At 37.4% G+C, this 26851-nt stretch overlaps 1 protein-coding gene across 3 annotated transcripts in view; it reads right to left on the minus strand.

The window, feature by feature from the left end:
• INPP4B (inositol polyphosphate-4-phosphatase type II B) overlaps positions 1–26851 on the minus strand; it is an 808823-nt gene that overhangs the window by 536905 nt on the left and 245067 nt on the right. For 2 of the 3 annotated variants that reach the window (XM_027599074.1, XM_027599075.2), the window contains exon 1: positions 1229–1321. The exons of the other annotated variant lie outside the window; for it this stretch is intronic. The gene's annotated coding sequence lies outside the window, so the exon portion shown is untranslated. Of the gene's footprint in view, positions 1–1228; positions 1322–26851 lie in introns of those variants that run through there. 3 annotated transcript variants of the gene reach the window in all.

A 26851-nucleotide genomic window follows, 5' to 3' on the forward strand; every position in this document is an offset into this window, starting at 1 on the left:
ACTGTCAGAGCCTAGTCAACCTCAGAGCTCACTGGCTCCGGTGCTGTCATTTTCTGGGTATCTGATCCTGCACATTCAAATATGTATATATAGGTTAGATGGAAAAGACACTGGTGTAAGTAATTTAATTTGTACTAGGTCTCTCAGCCTCTGTTAAGAGCAGATGGGAACTGGAGTTTTAGGTTTCAATTCCCTATATAAATTGGCAACACTGTTGCATCCTGAAAAACTACACGAAAAAAAGAGTATCGTCCTTTGAAAACATTTGAATCTACTACATACAGCAACATGACCGAGATCAGCACTAAGGGTGGGCAGAGGACCCCATCGCTCAACCCACTGGGTTCTAAGGCACAGCTTAGCCTCAAAGAGAAATAAGAGCAGGCAGAAGTTGCTGATCATGAACTATTTGTCATTTTTTCGGCCATTCGCTCTTGGTAGTAAGGAGAGGTGGTGGTAAGCCCAAAATCTGCCCCTCCAGCCTTCCTTAAAGGGAGATGATGAGGCTAAAAGCAGAGTACTCTTATTCCTGGTAGAAAGGGTAAAATGAATGAGAAAAATCTCTTCATTCTAGCTAATGCACTTAAAGGTTGAATGAATGAATATATGCTGAAATAAGTAAGTTGATTCTCATTAAATATACTTTTTTTTCTAATTCCTAGTACCTGTAAAAACAGCGAAATAAATTCATGCACATTGGGCAAAGTACACATAAAAAGGTGTATCCTTTACATTACCACAGGGCTTGTCTTAAATTACCACAGACAAAGTAATCATTTTTAAATTCTTCTCTAACCACAGTTCATTACATACTCTAAGGAAGGTTTGTCATTATTCCTGTTTATTTATTTATGCTCCTGAAAAGGAATAAAAAAAAATTTCTAGTTCAAGTACTCTCAAATCATACTCTACCTTCTTGCAATTAAAACACAAATTTACTTAATACGATGCTTGCCTAAAACAACCGTGTTTTCAAAATAGTCACTTTGTGAAATTTGTTAGTAACAGTTGAATGCTTAGGAACAGAGCAGAGCTTCAATTAAAGGATTACAGTTCCAGAGCTAAAACAGGAGTCTGTACGCTCAAGGCCAAGCTTTCTTTCCTATACTCATCGCCTCTGATTTTAATTTGGTTTTGATTTTTCTTTTCCCTTTCCTTTTTCTTTTCTTTTTCTATTTACTGTTGGATAGACATATAAATTACAGGGGAAAGAGCAGCCTGATCTTACCAAGAAGGTTGTTTTTCTCGAGTTGTTTCTTTCATTTTCAAGTCGGTTCCCAGCTCAGCCTTACTTTGCATGACCTGAACCTTCATTACTTCTGGTGACTCACCAAGGTCCAAAGTCTGCCCCAGCACTACCTGAATGCTTGAGTCACGCAGAAGTCAGCCTGCTTACAGGAAACTCTTCCAGTTTCCTTCACATAAAAACAGGATTTAGAAATGTCTAAGCAATAACTAAATGAAGAAATAAAGAAAGGATGTGCCCTTTGGACTTCAGCACTGTCATCATTTCCTTTCTCTCTCTCCTTCACATCATGTAAATTTGTGTCCCAAAGAAGTTGATAAAAACTGGGCACTTCGTGTATTTTTCCAAAAATACTCAGAAGTGACAACTCCCAAAATGCAATGGTTTCTTTCCCATTACTGACACATTAAGAGCAAAAGAAATACATTAATAATCTTGTTAGGTAATCATAGATATACTTAACAGCTACTGAGGATATTATTTGATAGGACATACTTCAATATACAATTCATCACTATTGAGGTATTGAGGCAGAATTGCTTCTCAGCTGGAAAAAGTATCAAATAGATATTTTTGAACTTCTCAGTAGGTAATAATCCAGTAAGTCTGGGAAACATTTTATAGGCATATGGAACAAATTATTTTGGTAATTGCAAAAGGATTATTAATACTTACAGGTCAGTAGTCCTGACCTTTTCAAATGTAACTGTTTTGCAGAAAATATAAGCTAAAAATAAACTAAATTGTTGTGATTTTCTCCTAAAAAGTTTTAGATGAATGAGATAGCAAATTAATGAATTATTTAAACATATCACCCACATTTTAGTCTGTATATGCATATGAATAAGAAAGAGTATTTTCGAATTACACAGGATTGTACACAAATATACATTCTGTTTCTCTGTCTAATAAATTCTAGATGGCCCCTGGAGGGCCAGATGGAAAGGGAAAACTACATGGTCTTCCTTTATTCATCTCTATTTTGACCTTATATTTGGAAAAACTGAAGGATAATTCTGGCCAATGTTTGCTCAATTCTATAGCCTTCTGGAACAGACAATATCAATTTCATAGCAATGCCATAACCATTTATTCCCATCACAGCAGGGCCGCTTGCCTGATGAAAACATAATTGGAAAAAAGCCCTTCTTATGTGGCATCGTAAACCATCTGCCATATTCAGGTTTTATAATATGTAGCAAACTCAAAAAGAAAAGAGTAGAAACAGAAGTTTCTGGGACAACATCAGCATCCAAGAAGTACAAAGAGATCATAGTATCAGGGAAAGGTACACAATTATAAGCAGCAAATGAACATGCAAAAGTACCTAACACTGCAAATGAACATGGGTTATTATTGCTTTATACATATTCCTCTGTATGCCTTACTATATTTCCAACCCATCAAGGAGTGATTTATTTATTTTTGTTTATCAACAGCCACATAGTGCTTTGTGCTAAATCTGTTCTAAGTGCTTTATAAATATTAAATCTTTCAATTTGCATAACCTTATAATGTGAGCATGCCTATTTTACAGATAGAAACAAAGAAAAAGAGCCAGGATCGAAACTCAGGCAATCTTTAACAGGATCTCTGTTCTTAACACTACGTTGTACTGGTGATGGTCTTCTTTCTTATTAAACAGTCATAAAAACTTCTCCAAAATATGGGTAAATCTTTAAAAGTGAGGATTATATTTTAAGATTAAATTCAAAGTTAGCATTAAGATCCACATTTACACCCTGGTATTCTGTAGTTCAAGAAATATGTGCTTTCTTTCCTGCAAAGCTTTTATATAAAACATAGGTGGACATAAAAGATGAAGGATGTTTACCACTGATAAAGAATACAGTAATTAGATCCACTAAAAAAAAAAAATATACATTTAACAAATACTGCCTCTCATACATAAATTTTCTGTATATAGGAAATACATAGGTAGAAAAGCAAAATAAGCTTATTTTTCTTCCCTCTGCCTACAAGATAGGATTTATTGTTTTGGATGAGTAACTAGGTTCAGGAAGCAGTAAGACCCTCCTATTCAAAAAAGTTTGTGCCTCCCTACAGAGAACTACAGTATATACTAAAGAAGTCAAATCATCTTTCAGTGTCCATCAAAGAACAGGAAACAAAACAAAACAAAATTGCTTCTTTATGTACTTTGTTCCATACCAAATAATGAACTGATTTTCAGTGATATTAATAATACGTCCTCTTGCTAAATGAGTACATCCCAGGGGTCCCAGACTTTTTTTTTTTCTCTCTTTTAAAAAAAAAATCCCTGAATACTCGTTTTAGGGAGCCTAGGTGGCTCAGTTTATTAGGCATACAACTCTTGATTTCAGCTCAAGTCATGATCTCGGGGATCTGGAAGCAAGCCCCAAGTTGGGCTCTGTGCTCAGCAGGGAGTTTGCTTGGGATTCTCTCTTCCCTCTCCCTCTGGCCCTACCCCCCACTCACACGAGCAAGCACTCTCTCTCTCAAATAAATAAATCTTAAAAAAAAAAGTCCCTGAATACTCATTTGAAAATTAACTTAGAGCCCTCGTCACACCTGTTCCTTTATCCATTGAAAATTTTCAGTGCATTATGAAATATTTTACTGCATTTTTTAAATTAGGAAGTAATAGGACTAACATTGCTCAAAGTGTTATAATTTGGCGAGAGGGATAAAATACAAACTGAAATTTTGGTAAGCATAATTTCCAGTTAATTTGAATGGGGGGAAGACTCAGTACCCTACAATTGACTTTAAGCTCCATGAAAGCAGCATCTGCCTTGATTCTGGACTTGGCAGGAAACCTAACACCCAGAAGATGCTCTATGGTTAAAGCCATTTAAATTCTATTTAAAGGAAGAAGAAAATAAGATGTATTAGCAATTTTTAAGCAATATAAGGCATTTCAACATTTTTGCATGTTAGTGCTTTTACACACCTCAGGTGAACTCTTGATCACAGATTTCACCACCTGTAGCATACGTGTAGTCCTTGTGACCTGCTAATGAACTGTACGTCCTTCTTCCTCATGTCAGGCCTCTTTTCTCTTTCCTACATCTCATCACACACCCACCCCTGAAGGAAGACGTACCCTCTTCCAACCTATAACAACCCAAAGTCCCTCATCAGATATTCTCTCTTATTCTAAAGTTGTATCTTATGATTACCTTCCTATTTTTCTACCTGGCTCCCATTAAAATTTTTCTTTGCACTAGTTCTGCCCCACCTACCCAAAGATTTCCAGAAGTCCTCACTCAATCCTTCACTGTCTCCCAGAAATGGGAGAGTGCAAAGTGGGGGCAAAGGTGGAGGGGAAAAGAGGGAGAAGCCTTGGTACCCCTAGTTGGAGGCCTTATGCATCCAGAAAAGCTTCAAATCCACCTAGTTCCAATCTTCCTCAATTTTTTTTTCCTTTTCTTTGTCCCTGATTTTTCATCTGGATCCCGTACCTTGACATCTCACCCACACCGATCTGGCTAACCTGAGCAATATTTGAATTGGTTATGTAAATTAGATAGCTAACTATTATTCACATGTACTGGCTAACATTTATGTTTAAAGTAGGCCAATAGTGATTATATATACTCATAAACACCTAAGAATCTTTGTTGTAAGTTTTTTAATAATACTCCATTCTTATCACATGCTCAGTCTTTATAAATCCTTGCATAAATAGCATAACTATGCCCTTGCAATAAAAAAAGATAGTTTCAGACCTTTCTAGAGATTGAAAACATCAGCCCAAAAATGAAAAAAATTTATTAACAGCCATGGAATTAAATAAAACAATACTTTGACGGTCTTGGCAAGGGGATGACAGACAGTAAATTAGAATCAGATGATTCTGGAAGTAGAGAGAACACCAGTTAATTAAAGAAAACATAGAGCTATATTTTAGACAAATGGTATTTTTAAAGCCTATGGTGATAAAGAGTGCTTAATTGTGCCTGATACATAGAAAGCATTCAATAAAAATTCAGTAATTGAATAAATGAGTGAATGAATTAATTAATTGCTTTTCTGGGTTATACCAGGACTATCAAACTAAATTAAGAAATATTTAGCTATTTTCTACATTCTTCCCTTATTATTGCTTCAGAAATAGCTAATGATAAAAAATTTCGTCATCTTCGATTGCCAGTAGTAGGCCCCTTTAATTTTATCTTCTCTCTTCAAAGCTCTTCCTGTCTTTGAAGATTGCCTGTCATACTGTCCTGTTGTTGAATTAAATTAGATCTAAAAAGCTCTATATCACTGGCTCATAAAACTATACCATTCTGCTCAATGCTGGAGTTGTAAGGAAACGATGCTGCCTCACTTATTCTGAGAGGCGCTGGGGCATGAGCACATACGCGTCTCCAGGGAAGGTCTGAGGGCCAGGTATACCTGTGCAGACAAGCTCTGGAGTGTCTCCACTCCTGAAGGTTTCTTCAGTAAGAAGTGAGAAATTAACACTAACGCTGTGATGCAATGGGGCACTCAGTCTCTTAGCCATCCTGAGAAGTTGGTGGGAAGTTGGAAAGACCCTAAAATACAACGCTGCTTCTCACAACCACACTATATTCTGGCAAAAGCACAAGTCAGTGACAAATCTGCATGTGATTATCATTTACAGCAGAGGACTCTCTCTGCTCCTCTACTTGTAGGATTAGAATGGATACCGAGAAATTAGCAAGAATTTAGTGATTCAGGATTTTTTAAAGTAAGGAAATTTTTATCCGGGTGAGAATATCCCAACTCCCCCTCTTATTAACTCTCTGAGTTTAGACTAGATTCTTCCTTTCCCTTTACCTGTACTTCTTTTTTCTCCATTACAAAACGTGAGGGAATAATACTTACCTTCCAGTTTGGTGAGTCCTGCGGTTGGCACTTAGTAAATATTCATTGAAAGGCTGATAAGCATGAATAGGTATTCAATAAATGTAAATAAATATATATTTACATAATATTATATAATTATATTGTATAAGTATGTATTATATATAATATCATATTACATATTATACAATATGATACATATTGTATTATACATCATATAATTATACATTTATATAATATATAAATCACATAAATTTATATAAATATGTAATTTAATAAATATGTAAGTTATATACTATATAAATATATAATTATATAATGTATAAATAATACAAATTAATACAAATTATTTGCATAGTATATTATATGTAATATATTTATGTTTGCTTGTATGTATTTTGAAGAATTACAGCGGCAAGGAGGACAGATGGTTTTGGATAAGTCACACAAGATGTAGCTTTCCATACTCCACAATGGTCTCCATCTATTGCAGTCCTTACCCAGAGACTCCCAGCTCCTACAGGAGGAAGAGAAATGGAAATACTAATCCCAGTACCTAGTCTTCTGTCAGTTGGTTTCTTTGCCCCTTTTACTGTTCTCTGTATCCTCTCGCTTTGTACAGTGGAGAACTACATATTTACATGCTAGTGACTAAAAGTGGGGAGAGGTACCCCTGGGGATGTCCAGCCAAGCACATATGTAAAAACCTGAAGAACAGTTAATTGTTGTATCAGGGCAAAGTGGTATATGCCAACCCAGAGAGAGCTTCCTCCTCCCCAGGAGGATGGGGATCCAGAAATGGCTTCTATGGTCAATTTAGTATGTCCTTCTGAGCAGCTTTCAGTATGACCTAAGCTCTCAGGACATATCTCATGTCCATTATCTTTGTTGATAAAAAATATTCCTCTTGTATCTTCTCGCTTGAAACTTGTGCTACTCAGTTTCTTCCTTCTTTTAACAAACTTTTCCCTCTCTTTCATGCCCAAGGCCCTACATCCATTCATGGCTTGTCTCTGGCAAGGATAGGCAGCAATTCTTTGTTCTTCAGGACAGTATAGCAGAAAGTGGAGAATATTGTTCCTGAGGTAGGCCATCATGCTACTTCAGCCTGAAGATAAAAACTCTAAAAATCAGTCATACACTTGGCTAGAGAACAGTAATCTTCACCAGCTTGTTTCTCAACCTTATTATGCTTAAAAAAAAATCAAAGAAAAGAAAAAAAAAGAACGGCACCCTCTCACTCTTAAATTCCAATTGTGAAAAATTTCCAACTAGGGGTGCCTGGGTGGCTCAGTCAGGTAAGTGTTGAACTCTTGATTTCGGCTCAGGTCATGCTCTCAGGGTCGTGAGCCGGAACCCTGTGTCCAGTCCCTGTCTGCATGTCAGCGGGGAGTCTGCTTGAGATTCTCTCTCTCCTTCTTCCTCTCTCTCTGCTCCTCCTCCTACTCAGGCATGCATGCTCTCTCTATAAATAAAAAATCTCCAACTATTACCTTTGACTTGGATCCTATTAGTGTGGTGAAAAGGAGGCAAGTGTGTGGTGGAGGATTTAGCACACCATCACAGATTCCTTGTGCTAAATCACATGTCTATCAAGTTTAGCTTGAAAACAGCCACAAATGATTTCTGAATACAGGCTCTCATGTTGGACGAGTGCCATCGCCACCTGTTTTCTTGACTTTAATCTCATCATCAAACCCATCTTGAATTATACTGACAATTTGCATTCTCCAATTTTCTCATGTCTTTCTACTTAGAACTTGTTGGCTATGCATGTATCTATTTATTTGCATTAAATTCTACAATTTACACAATACCTTTATATGTATAATTTCAATTGATTATTTTAAACAGGTAGGGAAAGTGGTATTATCCCTATCTTATAGGTGACTAAAGTAAAATTCAGAGATATTAAGAGACATGACTGAGATTATATGACTAAAAGGTGCCATAGCTAAACTTCTAACTTAAACCATTTAGCTGTTGGACTTCATCAATGCCAAATGCCTTAGTATGACATTTAAGAGATTATAAAATCTGAACTCATCCACTTCCAACATTAGATCTACCTGTTCACAGCTAACCTTTCTGTTCTTCTCACTGTACCCCAGCTCATCGGGAGAGCTGGTTCTCTCCCTGTACTCTTTATTTCCCAGCTTGGAATATTCAACCTTCTTATTTTCTGTTTCCTGACCTAGACTCTGCTAGCCTTTCATCTACTTAAGATCCAGTTCATACCCCACCTTTCCTCCAAGACTTCTCACTTGCCACCAGTCTAGTATGGTCTCTCTCCCATGAGAACACTGTGGTTATTTTTCATCTCTTATGTGGATATTATGAGCAGGCCCTCTTGACATTAAATGCTGTCTTTCAGCCTTACCCTGGCTGGATAAAGTTACTTGAAACTTAGAGAATGAGAGTATCCCCTGACATACCATGTTCTCCTGTCATTGTCTGTTGTGCTGTCACTGGGGACAGGAAATCACCAATTTATCAAGAGAGTAGTTTTCAAAAATTGTCAGGATTCAACTCAAATATCTTCTCTTTGATAAAGACTTTGCTGACTTTTAGAATTCAGCAAGCTTTCCCATATCCTCACAGTAACTAGTACATGCTTCTCATTTAGCACTTAACTTGCTGTTAATTTTTTTGTTTGTTTATACAACAATGCCCTACTTCCAGTTGCATAGCTCTGTGGACATAAGGAAAGTGACACTCATTGTGACACACTATGGCACTGACTCCAAATAGACAGACTTCATTAAATATTACATGGCTGGGTGGCTGGCTGGCTGGCTGGCTGAATGAATGAATGAACGAATGAATGAATAAAAATGTAGATTTAGTAGCAACTGGAACACAGACTCCCTTAATGACAGTTAGCTAGCACTGAGAGCCTCAGGCTATCCAACAAAAGCCTTGTTAATCCTTAATTTGACTGAAATAACTTTCAACTCTGATAGGGGTCACAGGAAGAGAAATTTACTGTGGAATATGGTTTCCCTTAGGAAGTGTTAGCCACATTATTTTGGCTCTCCATTCAGCCCCAAATCCCATTTGACCCATAGTTTAGCAGAATCATGATGAGAGGCCAAACAAAAGGAAAAAAAAAAAGAAAGACAAGGAAAAAAGGGAGAACAAGAATTCCTATTGGACAGAAACAATAGATGGATTCACTCAAGGGGTAAATCAAAACAGGAACTATAGCAACTTTTTAAAAAAACTGTAGAGGATTTTGAAGTCCTACTCTATTTAACAGATGAGACTACTGGGGCCCAGAGTGGGCTGTGAGACGACCAAGATTAAATAACTAAACCAAAGTTTTCAACCAACCATCTACTTTCTCCACCATACCTCAGTGTCTTTCTGATGTTTCTATTGCTGCTGTATTATGAATTTAAAAGTTCCACAGTAACAAATAATGACATAAACATATAATGATGACATAAGCATCCCTGAGTTCCTATTTCCTCATTGAGAAGGCAGAATGATCAGAATAGCCAATGCACAGAGCCTTTGTCAGTATTAATAGTGAGTGTACAATGCTTAGGCCAGAGATGGCATATTGAAAACACTCAATAAGTATTACTATTATTAGCAACTATCAGCTACCTCAGATGCATGCCTGCTTCAGTGTAGATCTTCCTGGAAAATCTGGCCTGAAAACAGAACTAGTACAAACATGACGTATTTGATACTTGTCACAAAAATGAAGCTTATGATGACAGTGCTCTACCATTACACCCTTGACCCTGTGGTTACTACTATGTATATTACCTGCCTAATTGCTCAAATAATTCAAGGTGCTGGATGAAAAATTATATATTGCATGTGCCCGTTACATTTAAGAGACTGAATCCCTGACTGTGCCCTTTCATAGCTGTTACAAATCCACTGAGTTGTAGGGTAGGCACTCTAATGCTTTTTAACTAGGCTGGATATCATTTGTGGCTTCCCAATACTCCACATGTAACACAGCTACATTTACACTCAATATCCAGGTGGGACTAATTTGTTTACCTAACAAATATTTATTGAGCTTCTAATATGCACCAGGCACTTACTTGGTGCTGAAGCTATAGGAGTGAGCAAAGCAGGCAAGAATTCCTCACCTATTAGAACTACATTCTAGTGGAAGAATGATCCAGAATAGTAAAAGGCAGAATAAAAGTGTTTATTCTTCGGAAATGTCATCTCCTAAGCCCAAAGATAAGCTGCCCTTACATTGGAAATAAATAGATTTTTATAAAAAGCTGTCTTTTACCTTGACATTATGCAACCTATCAAGTAAGATTTTAGGCATGGATTTCTATATTATGACCAACTGTTTTCCCTGATATGCCTCCAACTTCCTTATTTGCATAAGGGAAACCAAATAAGAATAATATATCAAAAGATAAAATAGAGAAAAATCTATTGGCAATGAGGATAATAGTTATAGATAAGTTAAAGCAGAAATACCAAAGCCTTAAAAAGAATTCATAAATCATGTCACCAAAGGAAAGAAAGACATAAAAGTCACTTTTAGGACCCATTCACCCAATCTCTACCATCCTCATCATCCTTTCTCACTCTGGTGGTTCAACCTAAGCCTTTTAAACCAAAAGCAGCATCTGTAGTTTGTGATCACACTCAAGAGTTTGCACTGCAACATATCACTTCCTTTCTCCACAACTGCTACAATGGAATCGAGTCCAAACCCAGAATTTTAAATACAAGAACAGTTCAAATGTAACAGAAAAGAACTGCCTGAGCATTGGCAGAACATGCTATATTTTCTGTTGTAAGATTCATGCTATTTGTAAGTATTTTATTTAAAAAAACATAAAGAAATGATTTATAATAAGAATAATAATGGAAAAGGCCAATGTTTTTCAGGTTCAAGGCCCTATTCTACACTACACACACAAAAAAGCAAACTCAGTTCTAGAATGGGTGCTAATAAATATGCCCATTTTACAGATAAGGAAAGGAAGGACTGAAGACTAACATAACTTACCCAAGTTCAGATGACTAGTAAATGTCAGAGCTGGGACTCACACATCGACAGTCTGCTGCTGACTATCCATGTCAAACTGTCTTTCTTAATACAGTCAGCTCCATCTTAACCCATGACTCCAGGAATTACTTTCTGCTCCCTCTTCTTATTTGTGCTTCCCCTGACAGACAGAAAAGCTCTTGTAGGACAGGAATTAGGTTATGTGATTTTACACTGTCCACAGAGATTAGAATAGAGTTAGACATAAAAGCAACCTGCAACAAACAACTTAAAATCCCCAAATTTTGCTTTGTTCATGTATAAAAGGGATTTCTAATCCTGGCTCCTTCAGTACCATGGCTATTTATAATGAGGTCTATTATAAATGGTATTATAAATATGAAAATGTTTTGTGAACCAAACATGAAAATGTAGAAGAAATATTGTCTATAAGATAGTAATAACTTTAATTTTTCTCTTACGTACCTATCCAAAATTAACTTCTACCATCTCTGGGCTTTCCAAACACAATTTCTGAACTTTTACTATAATATTTATCTCATTTGGCCTCAATTTGAGCTAGCTCACAAGAGTTGATTGTTATATTTGCAGGAAATTTGCTAGTTATTAAACATAGACACTATTTTTTTAAAGTATATTATGTAAATTTATAATTTAATAAATTATATTAGAAACAAAAATAGAATACTCAGAACTCATTACTCCTAATTAATTTAGGACATTTTGCTATTTGTGCTCATATAGATCAACTGTATCTATAGGGTAGAAAAGCCATATATTGAGCTACAGAGCACCTCTTCCCAAATTTGCAGTCAGGGAACTCATGTTAGTACCTGAAATTGGCCATGATAGGAGCATTTTCATCATGAATATCAGAGAGCCCTACAAATCAAGACTGAACTTGCTGCTTTATTGATTATCTAGACTTAAAGAAATAATGGATAATATGCTAATCATGCAAATTAAACTTAAAAGTGTTTAGTAGCCTAAAAAATGGCAACATCATAGATAATCATAGGTTGGTATGGGCACAAGAATTGTGCAAAAATCAATGAAAGAATTATTTGACAATCAATGGCTATATGGAATTTAATAATATATTGCAGATTTTATTATTTTTAAATTATGTGCCACATTTACATCTGTAAGATATTTAATAAATGTATGCATTTGTATATATTTATGCATATATGCACAGACATTATATATACTATATAGACACACACACAGATAGTGTGTGGGGCCTGTGAGCAGCCATTTGTTAGCCTTTTACCAAAATGCTACTGTTTGGAATAGATAGAAAAATACTAGTGTGGGAAGAGAGAGAGAGAAGAAAAGGAGAAACTGCAATGGAGCATACAATGTGGCAATATAAATATACATCCTTTGGTGACTGAAGGTATGGAATGGGATGCTTAATCTAGTTGTAGACAAAAGAATGGTCAGGGAAATATCCCAGAGGAAAGACCACCTGAGCTAGTTTTTATGAATGGACAAAAGCTAGCCAAGACAATGTTTGGGGAAAAACAAGTGCAAAGACACAGATGAGATAGGAGAATGTGTGCTTGTGTGAAAAACTAAAAATTGTTTAGAACACTTCTAGTGGAGCATGTATATAGAGCATAGTAACAAACGTGCCCCTTTTTACTTCTCTTCATTGTTGACTAGCAGCTACATTTCACTTATCTGGTGTGTCCCAGAGTACATGAAACAGCTTTTTACATCATAGGTACTCAATCAATACTCTAGGACTTGAGTAGCATATACTAAGTAACACTTGACCAAGTGTTTAAATTGAAAATTTAATAATACAAATTGTTAAATAACACTTAAGTGTTACAATACAATACAATACCTTAGTGTTACAATAATACAAACTGCATTTAATACTTAGTTTTTTTATATTTTCTCATACTTTAATTTCTCACAAAAAAAGAAAGCAGAGTATATATGAAAAAACTGTGTTGTATATTTCTTAGCCCTGTTTATCACTAACTAACTAGAAAGTCCTGCTATATTTTGAGGATACAAGTAGCAGCTTCACAAAGGTAACCATTTGAATTACTTATCTATAAACTAGCCAACGCACTGAATTTAAACAATTTTAACAACCCCATTATAGGAATGCTTGACTCATCTAATAGCCCTGCTTTTGGTCATTTTAGTTTAAATGACCAAATTACAGTCAAGGATAGCCAACTTTAAAATCCCCATAGAGACTCGTTTTTTTCCTCTGCACGTTGGAACACCAGGGATATACAAGCATTTATATTTAAAGATGTAAAACATGTAAATATAGACAGAGAACTATCAATATAATAAAGCCCTCTCAGTACTTGGTGTACAGGAGGTCCAGTCAGAAGGCCAATGGCAGTCTCCACAGAAGCCATTCAAAGGAGTATTTATCTGAATGAAGCCATGTTTTGTCATTCCATGAAGAATAGATCTACCTCTCAGGAGCAGACTTATAACGACTAAGCTTATCAAACTGGTGTAAAGCAAAATGGCAATCTCTTAATCTATGAGAACAGTAGTGGACACATGAATTAAAACAATAATTACAACATGACCAACCCAAATTTTTTTTAGTAAACAAATATCTATATGAGCAAAATCATATGCAGAATGTTTAATTACATATTTATAATAAGAAATCACTATCATATAAACTAGATTCTTTAACTTTGGTTTAAACAGTAAATTATTTCCATATAAAGAAGCCTGTTTTGGAAACCAAGTATGTTACTTATCTATTGCTGTGTAACAATATCACCACATCTTATCTGGGCCCTCTGTTTAGGGTCTGACAAGGCTGCAATGAAGAAGTTAGCCAGGACTTTGGTTTCATTTGAAGCTTGACTGGGTAAGGATCTGTATCCAAGTTCACTCAAGTTGTTGGCAGAATTCAGTTTCTTGTGAAATTCAGTGCTTCAACTGAGGAGTGAGAACTTCATTGTTTTGGTGATAGTTGGCCAGAGGCTGCGCTTGGCTCCTAGAGGTCACCTGCACTTCCTTGTCATATGAGATTTTCTAACATAGCTCATTAATATCTCAAAGCTAGCAAAAGAGACTCCAGCAAAATGAATGCTAAAATCTTAGGTAACAAACATATAATGTTACATAACATGCTGCATACATGCAATCATGTATATCCTATCACCTCTTCCATCTTCTATTGGTTAGAAACAAGCCACAAGTTCCACCACATTCTACGGTAAAAGCTCTCACAACAGTGTGAACACCAGCAGTTGGGGATCACAAAGGCCACCCAAAAGCGTGTTTGCCATGAAAAGAGACAGCCCAATAAGAAACAAGAACAATGGATCTACAAAACAACCAAAAAGCAATTAACAAAATGGCAATAGTAAGTCCTTACGTATCAATAATTACTTTAAATGTAATTGTATTAAATTATCCAATAAAAAACATGAAATGGCTGAATGGATAAAAATACAAGATCCAATCTTATGCTGCCTACAAGAGAAATACTTTAACCTTAAAGACACACTTAGACTGAAAATAAAGAGATGGAAAAAGATATTTCAAGTAAATGGTAACCAAAACAAACAAACAAACAAACAAACAAGCAACAATACAAAAATGAAAGCAGGAGTAGGTATATCTCTGTCAGACAAAATAGACTTTACACTAAAAATGGTAAAAAGAGGGGCACTTCAGTGGCTCAGTCAGTTTAGCGATCCACTCTTGATTTCAGCTTAGGTCATGATCTCAGGGTCATAAAATTGAGCCCCATGTCAGGCTCCATGCTCAACAGGGGTTCTGCTTGAGATTCTCTCTTTCCCTTTCTTTCTGCTTCCCCCACCCTGCATTCTCTCTCTCTCTAAAATAAATAAATAAATCTTTAAAAAAAAACAGTAAAAAGAGACAAAGAAGGTCATTATATAATGATAAAAAGGCTAATCCATCAAGGAGATATAATGATTATAAATATTTATGTACCCAACATTGGGTTTATTATCTAAATACATAAAGCAAGGGGTGCCTGGGTGGCTCAGTCATTGGGCGTCTGCCTTCAGCTCAGGTCGTGATCCCAGGGTCCTGGGATCGAGCCCCACATCAGGCTCCCTGCTCGGTAGGGGGCCTGCTTCTCCCTCCCCCACTCCCCCTGCTTGTGTTCCCTCTCTTGCTGTGTCTCTCTCTGTCAGATAAATAAATAAAATCTTTTATGTATATATATATATATATATATATATATATATAGCAAAAACAAAAACAAAACAAAAAACCCCAAAACAAAAAACCAAAAAACAGAGCTAAAAGGAGAAATAAACGGCAATACAAGAACAGTTTGGGATTTTAATATCCCACTCTCAACAATGGGTAGATCATCCAGACAGAGAATCAATAAGGAAAAGAGTGGATTTGGACAACACTATAGACCAAATGGGCCTTACAGATATATACAGAATATTCTATCCAAAAACAGAATAGACATTCTTTGCAAGTACACATGGTGCATTTTCTAGAATAGATGATATGTTAGTCCACAAAACAAGTGTTAACAAAATCAAGATTAAAATTATAGTATCTTCTCTGATCACAATAGCAGGAAACTAGAAATCAGTAACAAGAAGAAAAAATGAAAAATTCACAAACAGATGGAAATTAAGCAACAATATCCTGAAAAATCAGTGGATCAAAGAAGAAATTAAAAGGGAAATAAGGGGTGCCTGGGTGGCTCAGTCAGTTAAACATCCACCTTCAGTTCAGGTCATTATCCCAAGGTGCTGGGATCAAGCCCCACATTGGGTTCCTGGCTCAGTGGGGAACCTGCTTCTCCCTCTCCCTCTGACCCTCCCCCCCTGCTCATGCTCTCTCTCTCACTATCTCACTCTCTCAGATAAATAAATAAAATCTTAAAACAAAGGGAAATAAAAAATTTTCTGGAGACAAGTGAAAATGAAAACACAACACACCAGAACTTATGGGATATGGCAAAAACAGTTTTAAGAAAGATTACAGCAATAAACATTTACACCATGAAGCAAGAAAGATCCCAAATAAACAACCTAACTCTTCCTTAAGAGACTAAAAAAATAAAAACAAACTGAACCCAATGTTAGCAGAAGGAAGGAAATAACAAAGGCTAGAACAGAAATAAATAAAATGGAGAACAGAAAAGTAATACATTGACAAAGGAAAAATAGAAAAACAAGAGATTAACCAAACTAAAAGTTGGTTTCTGAAAAGATAAACAAAATTGGCAAATTCCTAGCTTGACTATTCAAGGGAAAAATGGAGAAACTCAAATCAACAAAATTATAGATGAAAGGAGACATTTACAACTGATATCACAGAAATACAAAGGATCATAAAAGGCTACTATGAACAACTATATGCAAACAAAGTGGACAATTTAGAAAAAATGGAAAAATTCTTACAAACATACAACCTACCAAGATTTAATCAGAAAGATATAGAAAATCTGAATAGTACAATTATGAGTAAGGAGATTGAATGAGTATTCAAAATTCTCTCAGTGAAGAAAAACCTAGGACCAGATAGCTTCACTGGTGAATTTTACCAACGATTTTAAGAATTTACACCAATTCTTCTCAAACTCTTCCAGAAAATGGAAGAGGAGGGAACACTCCCAAACTCCTTTTACAAAGCCAGCATTACCCTGGTACCAAAGGCAAAATAAGGACCCTACGAGAAAAGAAAATTACAGACTAATATCCCTGATAAACATAGATGCAGAAATTCTCAACAAAATACTAGCACACCAAATTCAGCAGCACATTAAAAAGGATCATTCACCATGATCAAGTGGGATTTATTCCTGAGATGCAAGGATGATTCAACATGTGTAAATCAATGTGATATAGCACATAAATAGAATGAGAGAAAAGAATCATATGATATCTTAATGCACAAAAGACATTTGACAAAATTTGATGTTCACTTATGATAAAAAACACGACAAATTAGGCATAGAAGGAATATATCTCAACATTATAAAGGCCATATCTGACAAGCTCACAGTTAACATTATACTAAATGGTGAAAGTTTGAAAGCTTTTCCTCTAAGATCAGAACAAGAGAGAATATATATTCTTATGACTCCTATTCAACTTGGTACTAGAACGCATAGCTATAGCAATCAGGCAAGGTAAAGAAATAAAAGGAATAAAAAATAAATTGTTTAATTAATTAAAAAAATCAGAATTGGAAAGGAAGAAATAAAATTTTCTGCATTTGCAGATGTCATGACTTTGTCATAACTTTTGTCACAACAAAAAACTGTTGGAACTAATCAATAAATTGATTAAAGTTGAAGGATACAAAAATTAATATAAAAAATCAGTAACATTTCTATACATCAACAGTAAATTTTCTGAAAAAGAAATGAAGACATCAATCCTATCTACAACAGCATCAAAATCAAAACAAAACCAAAATACTTAGGAATAAATTTAACCAAAGGGGTGAAAGATCTTTATTCTGAAAATTACAAGATATTGATGAAAGAAATTGAAGGAGACACAATAAGTGGAAATGTATCCTGTGTTTAATGATTAGAAGAGTTAATATTGTTACAATTTCAATACTACCAAAAGCCATCTATACATTCTATGTAATCTCTGTAAGATTCCAATGGCATTTTTTTACCAAAGTAGAAAAAACATTCCTAAAATTTTAATGGAACCACAAAAGACCCTGAAAGAAAAGAATAGCAACAACTCTCTGAACAGAAAAGCGACCACCTTCTGGAAGGTAGGACCTGCTGAGAAGTGAATCCGAGGCAATATTCGGGAGGATAGACAGCGGGGGAGGGGGCCTCCGCCAGCCGCTTCTGGCAAGTGATAGAGCAACGGACCACACAATCAGAACTTTTAGAAGTCGGCTCTGCTGAGGGACGTCGCTCCAGTGGCTAAATGGGGGGTGGAACCCTTGTGGGACAGTGTGGTCTAAGGACCCTCGGGGTCACAGAAAGACCGGGGGTGCCTGAGTGCGGCAGAGCTCCCGGGCATCAGAGCGGGGAAGCCGGCTGCAGAGACAGAGCCGAGGCACAGGCTCTCAGCTCGGGGTTGCCATAAACTGTTATCGGTGACACAGTCAGGCCACTGCTCCTCCAGCAGGGACCCAACAAGCGGCAGATCTAGGGAGACTCCCCTTCCTTCCCTGGGAGGAGCGGCGCGGGACCACACCACAGGGATCTGCTGGGTTTGGAGACTCCACACTGAGTTGGGTGCCAGAGATAAAAACCCTTGGTCACAGGCCGGGTGAGCACAGAGTGTGGCCGGAGACCGGGGAGACGGGAGTGATTGACTGCTTTTCTCTGGGGGCGCACTGAGGAGCAGGGCCCCGAGTTCTCGGCTCCTCTGGGGCAGAGACTGGGAGGGCCATTTTCACTCTCATTCTCCAAATCTGTACGGAAAGCTTGCAGGGAACAAAAGCTCCCGAGAGAAAACCAGAGCAGATTACTTAGCCCTGACCGGCAAGGGTGGGGCAATTGCACCTCCGGCAAAGACAAGTGGGAACCACGGCAACAGGCTCCTCCCCCAGAAGATCAGCAAGAACAGTCAGCCAAGACCAAGTTTACTGATCAATGAGAACAGCAGAACTCCAGCACTAGGGGAATACTGCACATAGAATTCAGTGGCTTTTTTACCATGATTCTTTAGTCTTTCAAAGTTAATTTTTTAAACTTTTTTTTAATTTTTCTTTTTCCCTTTTTCAACCAACATCTTATCAATCCCTTTTTAAAAAAACATTTTTATTTTTCATTTTTCGAGTCATATTCTATCCCTTCATAGTAGTTACCCTTATTTTTGGCATATATATATATAAGTTGTTCTCTCTTTAAAATTTTGAGATACAGTTTCTTCTAACAGATCAAAATATACCCTAAATCTCTAGTGTATGGCTTTGTTCTAGTCTCCTGCCTGATAACATTCTCTCCCGCACTTTTTTGTCTTTCTTTTTTTTTAAAATCCTCTTCTTTCTTTTTTCAAACAACTTCTTGTCTTATCAATTCCTTTTATAAAATTTTTTATAATTTTCATCTTTACATTCATATTCCATCCCTTCATCATATCAACCCTCATTTTGTACATATATAAGTCTTTCTTTCTTTAAAATTTTGGGAGGCACTTTCTTCTAACAGACCAAAATACACCCAAAATCTAGTGTGTGGCAATGATCTATGCACCAGCCTGATCATATTTGATCATATTCTGTTTTTTTGTTTTCTTATGTTTTTGATTGTTTTTATCTTTTTCTTTTTCTTTTTTCCTCTTTCTTTCCCTTTCTTTTCCCCTGGTTTCAGGTCTTTTCTGAATTGTTTAGAGTATATTTTCTGGGGACGTTACCCTGTTACCCTGTTAGCATTTTGTTCTCTCGTTCATCTATTCTCCTCTGGACAAAATGACAAGATGGAAAAAATCACCTCAACAAAAAGAACAAGAGGTAGCACCATCTGCCAGGGACCTACTCAATACGGACATTAGTACAATGTGGGACCTAGAGTTCAGAATCATGATTTTAAAGATACTAGCTTGGCTTGAAAAAAGCATGGGAGTTATTAGAGAAACCTTTTCTGGAGAAATAAAAGAACTAAAATCTAACCAAGTCGAAATCAAAAAGGCTATTAATAAGATGCAATCAAAAATGGGGGCACTAACTGCTAGGATAAATGAGGCAGAAGAGAAAATCAGCGATACAGAAGACCAAATGATGGAAAATAAAGAAGCTGAGAAAAAGAGATAAACAACTAATGGATCACGAGGGCAGAATTCGAGAGATAAGCAATACCATAAGATGAAACAACATTAGAAAAATTGGGATCTCAGAAGAAGAAGAGAGAGAGGGGCAGAAGGTATACTGGAGGAAATTATAACAGAGAACTTCCCCAATGTGAGGAAGGAAACAGGCATCAAAATCCAGGAGGCACAGAGAACCCCTCTCAAAATCAATAACAATAGGTCAACACCACGACATCTAATAGTAAAACTTAGGAGTCTCAGAGACAAAGAGAAAATCCTGAAAGCACCTCGGGAGAGGAGATCTGTAACCTATAATGGTAGAAACATTAGACTGGCAACAGACCTATCCCCAGAGACCTGGCAGGCCAGAAAGGACTGGCATGATAACTTCAGAGCACTAAATGAGAAAAATATGCAGCCAAGAATACTATAAACAGCTAGACTGTCATTGAAAATAGAAGGAGAGATAAAAAGCTTCCAGGACAAACAAAAAATAAAGGAATTTGCAAACACGAAACCAGCCCTATGAGAAATATTGAAAGGGGTCCTCTAAGCAAAGAGAGAGCCTAAAAGCAGCATAGATCAGAAAGGAATAGAGACAACATACAGTAACAGTCACCTTACAGATAATATAATGGCACCAAATTCATATCTTTCAATAGTTACCCTGAATGTAAATGGGCTAAACGCCCCAATCAAAAGACACAGGCTATCAGATTGGATTAAACAACAAGACCCATCGATATGCTGTCTGCAAGAGACTCATTTTAGACCCAAAAACACGCCCAGATTGAAAGTGAAGGGGTGGAAAACCATTTACCATGCTAATGGACACCAGGAGAAAGCTGGGGTGGTAATCCTTCTATCAGACAAATTAGATTTTAAACCAAAGACTGCAATTAGAGATGAAGAAGGACACTATATCCTACTTAAAGGGTCTATCCAACAAGAAGATCTAACAATTGTAAATATCTATGCCCCTAAAATGGGAGCAGCCAATTATAGAAGGCAATTAATAACAAAAGCGACGAAACACATTGACAACAATACAAAAATAGTGGGGGACTTTAACACCCCCCTGACTGAAATGGACAGATCATCTAAGCAAAAGATCAACAAGGAAATAAAGACTTTAAATGACACACTGGACCAAAGGGACTTCACAGATATATTCAGAACATTCCATCCCAAAGCAAGGGAATACACATTCTTCTCTAGTGCCCATGGAACATTCTCCAGAACAGATCACATCCTAGGTCACAAATCAGGTCTCAACTGGTACCAAAAGATTGGGATTATTCCCTGCATATTTTCAGACCACAATGCTTTGAAACTAGAACTCAGTCACAAGAGGAAAATCAGAAAGAACTCAAGTACGTGGAGGCTAAAGAGCATCCTACTAAAGAAAGAATGGGTCAACCAGGAAATTAAAGAAGAATTAAAAAATTCATGGAAACCAATGAAAATGAAAACACAACTGTTCAAAATCTTTGGGATGCAGCAAAGGCAGTCCTAAGAGGAAAGCATATAGCAATACAAGCCTTTCTCAAGAAACAAGAAAGGTCTCAAATACACAACCTAACCGTACACCTGAAGGAGCTAGAGAAAAAACAGCAAATAAAGCCTAACCCAGCAGGAGAAGAGAAATAATAAAGATCAGAGCAGAAATCAATGAAAGAGAAACCAAAAGAACAGTAGAACAGATCAATGAAACCAGGAGCTGGTTCTTTGAAAGAATTAACAAGATTGATAAACCCCTGGCCAGACTTATCAAAAAGAAAAGAGAAATGACCCAAATCAACAAAATCATGAATGAAAGAGGGGAGATCACAACCAACACCAAAGAAATACAAACAATTCTAAGAACATATTATGAGCAACTCTATGCCAGCAAATTAGATAACTTGGAAGAAATGGATGCATTCCTAGAGATGTAACAACTACCAAGACTGAACCAGGAAGAAATAGAAAACGTGAACAGACCTATAACCACTAAGGAAATTGAAGCAGTCATCAAAAATCTCCCAACAAACAAAAGCCCAGGGCCAGATGGCTTCCCAGGGGAATTCTACCAAACATTCCAAGAAGAATTAATACCTATTCTCCTGAAACTGTTCCAAAAAATAGAAATGGAAGGAAAACTTCCAAACTCGTTTTATGAGGCCACCATTACCTTGATCCCCAAACCAGACAAAGACCCCATCAAAAAGGAGAATTACAGACCAATATCCTTGATGAACATAGATGCAAAAATTCTCACCAAAATACTAGCCAATAGGATCCAACAGTACATTAAAAGGATTATTCACCATGACCAACTGGGATTTATCCCTGGGCTGCAAGGTTGGTTCAACATCCGCAAATCAATCGTGATACAATACATTAACGAAAGAACAAGAATCATATGATCCTCTCAATAGATGCAGAAAAAGCATTTGACAAAGCACAGCATCCTTTCTTGATCAAAACTCTTCAGAGTATAGGGATAGAGGATACATACCTCAATATCATAAAAGCCATCTATGAAAAACCTGCAGCAAATATCATTCTCAATGGGGAAAAACTGAGAGATTTCCCCCTAAGGTCAGGAACGCGGCAGGGATGTCCACTCTCACCACTGTTATTCAACATAGTATGAGAAGTCCTAGCGACAGCAATCAGAGAAGAAAAAGAAATGAAAGGCATCCAAATCGGCAAAGAGGAATTCAAACTCTCACTCTTTGCAGATGATATGATACGGTATGTGGAAAACCCAAAAGACTCCACCCCAAAACTGCTAGAACTCATACAGGAATTCAGTAAAGTGGCAGGATATAAAATCAATGCACAGAAATCAGTGGCATTCCTATACACCAATAACAAGACAGAAGAGAGACAAATCAAGGAGTCGATCCCATTTACAATTGCACCCAAAACCATAAGATACCTAGGAATAAATCTAACCAAAGAGGCAAAGGATCTGTACTCAGAGAACAATAAAATACTCATGAAAGAAATTGAAGAAGACACAAAGAAATGGAAAAACGTTCCATGCTCATGGATGGGAAGAACAAACATTGTGAAGATGTCAATGCTACCTAGAGCAATCTACACATTCAATGCAATCCCCTTCAAAATACCATCCACTTTTTTCAAAGAAATGGAAAAATAATCCTAAAATTTGTATGGAACCAGAAGAGACCCCGAATAGCCAGAGGAATGTTGAAAAAGAAAAGCAAACCTGGCGGCATCACAATTCCAGACTTCCAGCTCTATTACAAAGCTGTCATCATCAAGACAGTATGGTAGTGGCACAAAAACAGACACATAGATCAATGGAACAGAATCGAGAGCCCAGAAATGGACCCTCAACTGTATGGTCAACTTATCTTCGACAAAGCAGGAAAGAATGTCCAATGGAAAAAAGACAGTCTCTTCAACAAATGGTGTTGGGAAAATTGGACAGCCACATGCAGAAGAATGAAACTGGACCATTTCCTTACACCACACACAAAAATAGACTCCAAATGGTTGAAAGACCTAAACGTGAGACAGGAGTCCATCAAAATCCTAAAGGAGAACACAGGCAGCAACCTCTTCGACCTCAGCCACAGCAACTTCTTCCTAGAAACATCCCCAAAGGCAAGGGAAGCAAGGGCCAAAATGAACTATTGGGATTTTATCAAGATAAAAAGCTTTTGCACAGCAAAAGAAACAGTCAACACAACCAAAGACAACCGACAGAATGGGAGAAGATATTTGCAAATGACATATCAGATAAAGGGCTAGTATCCCAAATCTATAAAGAACTTATCAAACTCGGGCACCTGTGTGGCTCAGTTGGTTAAGCGACTGCCTTCGGTTCAGGTCATGATCCTGGAGTCCCAGGATCGAGTCCCGCATTGGGCTCCCTGCTCGGCAGGGAGTCTGCTTCTCCCTCTGACTCTCCCCCCGCCAGCTCTCTCTCTATCACTCTCTCTCTCTCAATAAATAAATAAAAATCTTAAAAAAAAGAACTTATCAAACTCAACACCCAAAGAACAAATAATCCAATCAAGAAATGGGCAGAAGACGTGAACAGACATTTTTCCAAAGAAGACATCCAAATGGCCAACAGACACATGAATAAGTGCTCAACATTGCCTGGCATCAGGGAAATCCAAATCAAAACCTCAATGAGATACCACCTCACACCAGTCAGAATGGCTAAAATTAACAAGTCAGGAAACGACAGATGTTGGCGGGGATGTGGAGAAGGGGGAACCCTCCTACACTGTTGGTGGGAATGCAAGCTGGTGCAACCCCTCTGGAAAACAGTATGGAGGTTCCTCAAGCAGTTGAAAATAGAGCTACCATATGATCCAGCAATTGCACTCGTGGGTATTTACCCCAAAGATACAAATGTAGGGATCCGAAGGGGTACGTGCACCCCAATGTTTATAGCAGCCATGTCCACAATAGCCAAACTGTGGAAAGAGCCAAGATGTCCACCAACAGATGAATGGATAAAGAAGAAGTGGTATATATACACAATGGAATATTATGCAGCCATCAAAAGGAATGACATCTTGCCATTTGCAACGACGTGGATGGAACTGGACGGTGTTACACTGAGTGAAATAAGTCAACCAGAGGAAGACATGTATCATATGACCTCACTGATATGAGGAATTCTTAATCTCAGAAACAAACCGAGGGTTGCTGGAGTGGTGGGGGGTGGGAGGGATGGGGTGGCTGGGTGATAGACACTGGGGAGGGTATGTGCTATGGTGAGCACTGTGAAGTGTGCAAGACTGTTGAATCACAGATCTGTACCTCTGAAACAAGTAATATATGTTAAAAAAAAACAACCAAAAGATAGCAGGAGGGTAAGAATGAAGGGGGGGGAATCGGAGGGGAAGACAAACCATGAGAGACTATGGACTCTGAAAACAAACTGAGGGTTCTAGAGGGGGGGCGGTGGGGGGATGGGTAGTCTGGTGTTGGGTATTAAAGAGGGCATGTTCTTCATGGAGCACTGGGTGTGATGCACAAACAACGAATCATGGAACACTACATCAAAAACTAATGATGTAATGTATGGTGATTAACATAACAATAAAAAATTTAAAAAAACAAGTTCTGGCAGCCAAAAAGAGGAGCATTAATTGCATAAAATACTATTCTCAAGATGGCTTCATTTTTACTTCTATGAAAATTACTACAATGACTTTCCCATGTTCTTGTTGTTGTCATTATTTTGCTTTATTTGTATTTTCCTTTAAGTGAAATGCTTAGTTAGGTCTTTTTGCAATAATTAGTTGAAACTACTTTCTAAGTCGGAGTATGTGAGGTGTGGCACATTACCTAATTTTTTAGTGATAAGGAGATGGAAATTGAGTCTTTGCTCTCTGGTGGTATTTCTTCTCTCTGCCTACTTTGCAATTCTTGCTCTCTAATGAAGTTAGCCCTTAGACAGCTCCAACAAACAGTCTCACTCAGGCACCTTCTAACTAACAGTTGCCACAGCTACAAACTAGTGTATCAATGACAGAAGTTCCTGCATGTGAACTTTTTCCAATTTCCCTTCTCCAGCTACACTCCTCCTCCAAAGGACCTGCTGTGGTGCAGAAATGTCAGAGATTAGTCAACATGATATTTACCATAGCACAATGGAATCTCAAGGTAGAAAATGTATATAGTCAAACTATACTTAATGTGAATGTAAAATTTGTTAACCAAAGTTATATATTTTGAGAGGAAAAGAGAAAGTTATATTTATTTTTACTCTGGGCTAGCAAACATAAGCAAAGCTGTCCTGAACAAACCTAGACATATAGCCATCCATGGTAAACAATCAACTTAGCAATGTACAAGTGTTTAGGCAGTCGTTTGAGGGAGTTCTTTGCTTCCACTCCTCACATCAGCAGGTTGCCCTATATTGGTCACCTAGCATCACTTCCCTTATTGTAAATCCACCTGACTTCTTATGAAATGCTGAGGTAGATTTCTCTCTCTCTCTCTTTTTTTTTTTTTTTCAGAAATGGCTGCAATAACTATTCCCATGCTCATTGGCCATTTGATTTTGCTACTTATTCCATTAAGAGGTAAAGTTTATTTTCCCTCCCTCTGAGTTCGAACTGGTTTTGCAACTTGCCTTGACCAATAAGAAAATCATGGTCTGGGGCCCAGGCCTCCAGAGACTTCACATCTTCCTCCTTTGCCCTCCTGGGATTGTGCCGCAAGACCGCTTCAAGCAAAGAAACTCAGGGTGGAATCCTCAGCAGCTTGGCCAATCCACACCAGCAGAGGCCAGCCCCAGCTCACCCACCCCCTGAATGACTGAGCTCAGGAAAAACCAACAGAAATACCATCCAGACAAACCGAGAATTGTTAGAAATAATGAATCGTGTTTGTTTAAGCCTTTTGGGTTGATTTGTTATACAACAAAGGATAACGGTAACAAAAAGTTTAAATAAATTATTTTCTCTCCACATTTCTTTAGGCTTCTGTACTTTAATAACTACAATAAAGCAATTTGAGATTTATCCAAGGTATCAAGTTTTAAAGACTGGGCAGGTTTTAAAGCCACCATAATTCTTAGCAAATGGTCTTTCTGATACCAGCTAAGGCAGCAAACTTGCCCTTGTCAGCTCTTTGGTATCAAATGGAAACCAAAAATGTAGGGACTCAGTCTGTACCAAGTCAGGGACCCTTCTCATCTCTCTACAGGTTTCACAACTACACAGATTAAAGGGCATTATTTTGTGCTTTTTGTTCTGGCCTTCACAGTTAACATCACCTCAATTACCCTCAAACTAGCAACATTTTTTCTGCCTGGGCTCCAAAACCACTGTTCACTCATTAAAAGCCTCTATTATGATGGGCCAAGTATGGAGCTAGCGGGATTATATCATGTCATTCAACCCTCCCAACATCTCCTGTAGGTGACACAGGATAGAATGAAATTCCTTGCTCTCGTGTCTCCAGATAGTAACTGGAAGGATAGGGACTCCAATTCAAGGACTATCTCATACCAGCACATGTGGGACTTCCTGTTTATTTGTATGTATCCTAATGTCCAATTTAAGAGGGTTCTTATTT

Source organism: Zalophus californianus, chromosome 2, assembly GCF_009762305.2.
Source record: "Zalophus californianus isolate mZalCal1 chromosome 2, mZalCal1.pri.v2, whole genome shotgun sequence".
NCBI lineage: Eukaryota > Metazoa > Chordata > Mammalia > Carnivora > Otariidae > Zalophus > Zalophus californianus.